The sequence below is a fragment of the Lagenorhynchus albirostris genome, chromosome 15 (assembly GCF_949774975.1).
Source record: "Lagenorhynchus albirostris chromosome 15, mLagAlb1.1, whole genome shotgun sequence".
In the NCBI taxonomy this organism is placed as follows: Eukaryota; Metazoa; Chordata; class Mammalia; order Artiodactyla; family Delphinidae; genus Lagenorhynchus; species Lagenorhynchus albirostris.
Window position 1 is genome coordinate 56,383,158 of NC_083109.1, and position 6,211 is coordinate 56,389,368.

The window sequence follows — 6,211 nt, forward strand, 5'->3', positions numbered from 1 at the left end:
ATTCTTTTCCATTATTGTTTATTACAAGATATTGAATGTAGTTCCCTGTGCTACCCAGTAAATCCTTGTTGCTTATCTATTTTATATATGGTAATGTGTATCTGTTAATCCTATACTCTTTATTTATCCCTCCCCACCCAATCTGCATTTCCTTACATGACCAGTGACATGGAACATCTTTTCATATGCTTTTTGGCCATTTGTACATCTTCTTTGGAGAAGTACCTATTCAGGTCCAGAGGTAGATATTACTGTTAGCTTCATTTTCTAAATTAAGGAATTGAGGCCAAACTGGTTTGGAAACCGAGGTGACCAGATAGCAGAGCCAGTGAATAAGAGTGCCCCACTTTGCATTAGATTTGTGGAAAGGGAGTTACTGAACACCCTCCACCATTCACATTCAGAATTCTGCCTGGGACGGTGAGTCTAGTATAAGATGAGGTGTGTGATTCTCAGTATAAGCTCGGACGAATGAATGAAGCAACTACAAGTCCCTTCAGAGCTTCCTTCGCCTCAAAAGAAACAACTTTATCACACAAGAATTCATAATTCAGCCTCCGATTCTGTGTGCACCCCAGGACCGCTCCAGAGCATGCCCCACCCTCTGCGAGCTGAGGCCGCCTGCCTAGTGCCTTAAGGGCCGCCAGTGGAAGCCTGGATGTCTAGTCAGTGTTGTTATTACATCTGGATCAATTCTTAATCTTTCAGTTTAGCTTTGAGCTGCTTGGTGACCTCTGACAGATCAGGTATAAATCATTCCACCCTGCCCAGGTAAGAGGCATCTCTCCAGCTGTGGCCCTGTGATATCTGAGATTTTCTTGGAGGCCAGACCTCTTCTAAAGGTGGTGCGTGGTTCTCAGCCATGACCAGTTCAAAGGCAGGCAGATTCCTCGGCTTTAGTGAAAGGTGAAATCAACAACAGCGTGTCAACTCTGTCTTTGCTCTAGGTAGAAAGAGGCCATGCATTGCATCCATTGACAAAGTATCTGAGTGCTGGGAGTCACTTTCTGGGATGCCATGAGGCTAATCTACATTATTGATCTAGTTCAGAATTTGTACTTTTAGAATTCAGAGAAGCAGGCAGTGAAAAGTGAAAAGAGGACGAAGCGACGCGGAGGAGACAGTAGCGACTTGAGAGCGCGGCCACCACTGCCGCCAGCATGAGCCTCCCCAACAAGCCCAAGGGTGAGATGACCCCGGCGGAGCCGTAGAAGCGGGAGGAGGAGAAGCTTAACACGCAGCCACTCTCCGTGCTCACCCAGTGGGTCAAGAACAACACCCAAATGCTCAACTGCCGCAACAAGAAGCTCCTGGGCCACATGAAGGCCTTCGACAGGCACTGCAACATGGTGCTGGAGAATGTGAAAGAGTTGTGGACCGAAGTCCCCAAGAATGGTAAGGGCAAGAAGAAGTCCAAGCCAGTCAACAAGGACCACTACATCTCAAAGATGTGCCTGCGTGGGGACTCGGTCATCGTGGTCCTGCGGAATCCGCTCATCGCATGCAAGTAGGAGCCTCCTGCCGGCCGTCAGAACTTGCCCCCTCATTCTGCGAAGACCTGCCCTTTGTGCTGGGAATAATAAAGTCATGTGTTTTTTCTAAAAAAAAAAAAAAGAAAGAAAAAGAAATATTTAGTGATCGCCTCCTATGGGTTAAGAGTGGAATCAACACCATCACATAATAAACCATTTAATCTCTCCAGCCATCCCATGAATTGATTATTACTGTCACCATTATCTTACAGGAAGCAATTTTATTTTTTTTAACTTTTTATTTTATATTGGTGTATGGCTGGTTAACAATGTTGTGAGAGTTTCAGGTGCGCAGTAAAGCAACTCAGTTATACATGTATCCATTTTCCCCCAAACTCCCCTCTACAGGGAGGAATTTTAGTTCTGAGAGTTAAATGGCCTTACTGAGGTCATAGGGCTAGTAAGGGCTGAGGCTAAAATCCAAATCTATCAGACTTTTATTCCTAGGCTCTTTCTCATCTCAAAATCTCAATGTCTTTATTTTCTGCCTCACCCTTCCTTTGTAGCTGAAGAGACCCAAGTTCAGGTATGGACTGGGCTGATACATAGGTGCAACCCACTTCACGTCACTTCATCAGTTTTCTCATTTGCAAAATGGGGTTGTTGTGAGGATAGACTGAGTTAAGAGAAATGAGTGCAGCTTGAGAATTGTGTCTTCTAGAAAATTTCTTTGTTGAGTTACACACATTTTCAAGAAGATTCTTAAAGATGACACAACTTTAAGACCAAAAAGGATACATATTTAGTGGTGAAATTTTAGAAACCAGGGCAGTTCCTTAAGTAGGTCATAAGAAAGCACCTTAAATTACATCTCATGGGTAACCTCACATAATACACGGGCAGACATGTGCTAAGGTTGGCAGGGTCCTAATCGCTGAAGAGAAAAGATTCATACTTTGTCTTGTAGGTGATCTAGTATCCCTGGAAAGAAAGCAATTGAAATCTCAGCATTCTATCTGCCAGGACTTGTTACCAATGGAAAAGATAGTCTGATTTCTGATTTGTTTATTTTGAAAGCTATTTGATCATTCTGGCTCCCAGGCAAAGAGAAAGCTCTTTTTGGCCAACTAGGGCTAAAAGAACCTGACGAATGGTAAACCTATCTGCCTGCAAAGTCCCATCAGATCCACAGTTCACATTAAGCAAGATGGAGAGAAGTCAACAGAGCTTTATTTTTCTGATGAGAAGCCATGACCCAACCTTCATTTTCTCTTCTGTTCATAGACCCTTTCTTTTCTCTTGTACCACTTTCTCTTGATTTTTCATGTTTGAGTCAATCAGTCAATCAGCAAACCAATCAGCCTGCAGGGAAGCGATGCTGTATACTAATAGCAGGAATGGTGGTATTAACAGCGGTGATGGTGGCAGGAATCGTAGTAGTAGTAGTAGCAAAATAATAACTTCACTTGAGTGCTTACTATGTGCCACGCACCATGCTAATCCTCTAACATTTCAATCTATTTTATTATCCCAGAGGAGCTCATTACTTTTTGCACTGTCACACAGCTGGATAGTGGTGGAGTTGGGTTTGAAGCCAGGTCTGAGTCTAGACCCCTTACTCTTGCCCACCCACTGTGCCTTGCAATCTAAGATGAGTGGATTTGAAGTCAGACTAATGCAAGTTCAAATTCTACCATTTCCCAGCAGTGTGACCCCTCTGAGTGTCCTCATCTGCAAAATGGCATTAATAAAACCTACTTTCGCAGGTTGCCGTTAGCATTAGAGTGTACATATATTGCGCACCTAGTACCAAGCACTTACCTTATGTGAGGGCCTGCCCCTCCTGTTAGGCTTAATGGGTAAGGGAATAGACTCTGAGGTCAGTATTTGAGGTTCAAATGCTGGAACCACCACGTCTAGGTGCTTAGTGTCTCTGTGCCTCTATTTTCTCGTCTGAAAATGGAGCCATTGTGTAAGTGGGATTACGGGGGGCACACAACGCAGTAACACCTATAAAGCATTTACCAGAGTGTCTGATGAATAAGAAGAGCTCGAGCAACATGGACTGTTATCAGTATTATCATTTGATCCTCCACATCCTGAAGAGCACCTGGCTTGATGTACTTGGATGAATGCATTGGAATGAACGCTAGGCTCAGCAAGGGTTGCCCATAACGCACTCCTTTCCAATTCAGGATTAGTGTATGCATTCTGCCCATCTCACTGGATGCCTCCCTGGTGTTACATTCACCTGGTTACTCTGTTCCTCACCTCCCTAGGAAGGTGTCTCTGTGTAGGAAGGTGTCCCCCATGAAGAGGACGCTGTTGTGATGGATGGTTCTGTTGGAACTGCAGGGCATTGACAAACGCCAGCTTCATACATCACAGAGCCCTCAGGACTGGCACTCAGATGATGTATTATGTGAATACATCATCAGAACGCTGTCACCCTGGTGATGGATTCGGCAACAGATGGGGCTGTCATAAGAAGGAAGGAGAAGAGAGTGTAGGAGGAAGGGAAAACCTCTAGTTGATGAAGAGGAGGTCTTAACAGTGAGCTACAAAGTGCCCCAAGCTGTCTGGCTGATAAATGCTAAGAGGGTCCTGGGGACGGGAAAGGTGGCAGGGTACCACCGTGGATGGGTGATTAGCCTGAACACCTGGGGCCTTGGGGTCTAGTCGTGACTCATCTCACGACTCCTACTAAGCCCTCGTGACCTTCTCTCATCCACAAAGTGAGTATGCTATGGAGTACTGCTGAAAAGTGAGGTACAGTACTAAAGGGCTTTACATCAACAGTCTTATTTAATCCACAAAATTACCACATGCTATAGGCATTACTAAAATTATCCTCAATATTCATATAGGAAGCTGAAGCTTAAAGAGTTTAAATAACCTACCCAAGAACAAGTATAGGGAACAGATTCAAACACCAGCTGTCAGACTTCCAAGCCTATAGGATAAACCACTATGTTATTATGACCCAGCCCTTATGTAAATTAAGGGACTCTACAAAGGCTTGATCTCATTATGACCAGTATACAAGTCCACCCTGAGTACTAACTATTGAACTACAAAGTCCATTGTCCGTGCCTCAGCTTTTTAAAGATGGGCAGACTCTTGAAAACCCTGAATTCTTGAACATTTTTCTCTCCAAATATGAGGAATTCCTATGTCAACATGCTAGAATGGTGTTATTACAATGTCTTAGAGTATCATCTTCAGCAGATTCTCCATAGCTTTCATGTCTGGCATTGAATAGCAGTGGCCATGAGGGCAGGACATATAGTATTTGAGGGAAATATGTTTACGGTGTTCAAACGCCTCACCTCCCCTGGGACTTACACAGCCAACCACTTTGAGCCTACATGGAACAAGGTCTTGTTTGTCCAACTGCAACAGTTACCAGACAATAAATAAATTAGAGCAGCCCTCATGGTGTAGCTACTTACACATGAAGGGTAGGAGTGGCAGAAGGCTGTGTGACCTTCAGGAAAACCATGGAACTTGGAGTCAGAACACTTGGCTTATTGACTCACTAACCTCCTAACTGTAGGCAAAACATTTTTGTTTCTCATCAGTCTCCTAACCTTTAAAAAGGAAATCTCTAAGCTGAACTGTCACTGAGGTTTCCTCCAATTCTGCATCCTATGATTCTCTGAGCGTTAAGCTCTGCACTCACCTCGTGTGCAGACTTCCAGACTAGAGCAAAGGCTACCAAAACACTAGTGGAACGAAGTGCCTAACCCGTCCAGTGGCAGCTACTAGCATATGCACAAAGTGAAAGTGCTAACTCCACAGATTTGGATATTCACCCTGTAACGGTGAGGTTTAATTTCAGCAGAGAGGTTCCATATCACATAATGGTGTACCATTGCACTATGTTTTACTTCCCTTAGCAAATAAAGTATACAGGAAAAAAAATGAAAGGAACATACATTGTTTTATTGTCTTGTGAAATTGCTGGGTTTCAAGCCAATAGAATGCCTTGATGCTCAAGTTCTCCAGGGTGATACAAAGTGCAGTGCATCTCTGTTTGGGAAGCTAAATTTAATAAACAGAGTAATCCCCTGGCAGGCCCTGGGATTTTTCTAATATCCTGCTGGTGTCAAGGGAGAAGGGCTTGAGATGTGAAAAATAGCATAAGACCTTACAACCAAGACTTACTAGAAAGAGTCGCCCTTTAATTGAGGCATCTGCTTTTTGCATGTTGTGGTGCTGAACTGGAAATCACATTAATTGTGTGTGCGTTGTCTGTGAGCCTTGGGGTGGGTGCTGTGCACAAGTCGTCGTGCTGAACCAGAAGCCTCTAAATCCAGTGTGGCACTGACCAGTCTTAGGACACAGAGATCCCTATCTTTTCTCAGCTACCAAGACGTCCTCATCCTATACCCCTTCAGGGTATTTTAAATACACACTGATAAAATTTCTGCTAAAACATCTTATCAGATTACAACAGCAACAGTAATGATCATCATCGTCATCTTGCATTGTATATTTTTTATTATATGTTAGTCCTATAATAATGCCTCTGTAGAAAATGTCTCTGGAACTGTCTGTACTAAGTCAGGTTCCCTAGGAGCACAGCCTGAGTTGGAGGATGATTCTTATGCAAGTGATTTATTAATGCAGTACTCACAAGGGGAAGAGAGGTAGGGCAGGGAAAAAACCCAGACAAGGGTGAGGAGACCACATTCAGTGTGATCCCATGGGAAGCCTTGACGCACAGTGGTACCACC

The 6,211-nt window shown here is 43.9% G+C and overlaps 1 pseudogene; it reads left to right on the top strand.

Annotated features, from left to right (window-relative positions):
* Positions 1 to 1,160: 1,160 nt before the first annotated feature.
* On the top strand, positions 1,161 to 1,511 carry LOC132505825 (small nuclear ribonucleoprotein Sm D2-like; annotated as a pseudogene).
* The last annotated feature ends 4,700 nt before the right edge of the window (positions 1,512 to 6,211 follow it).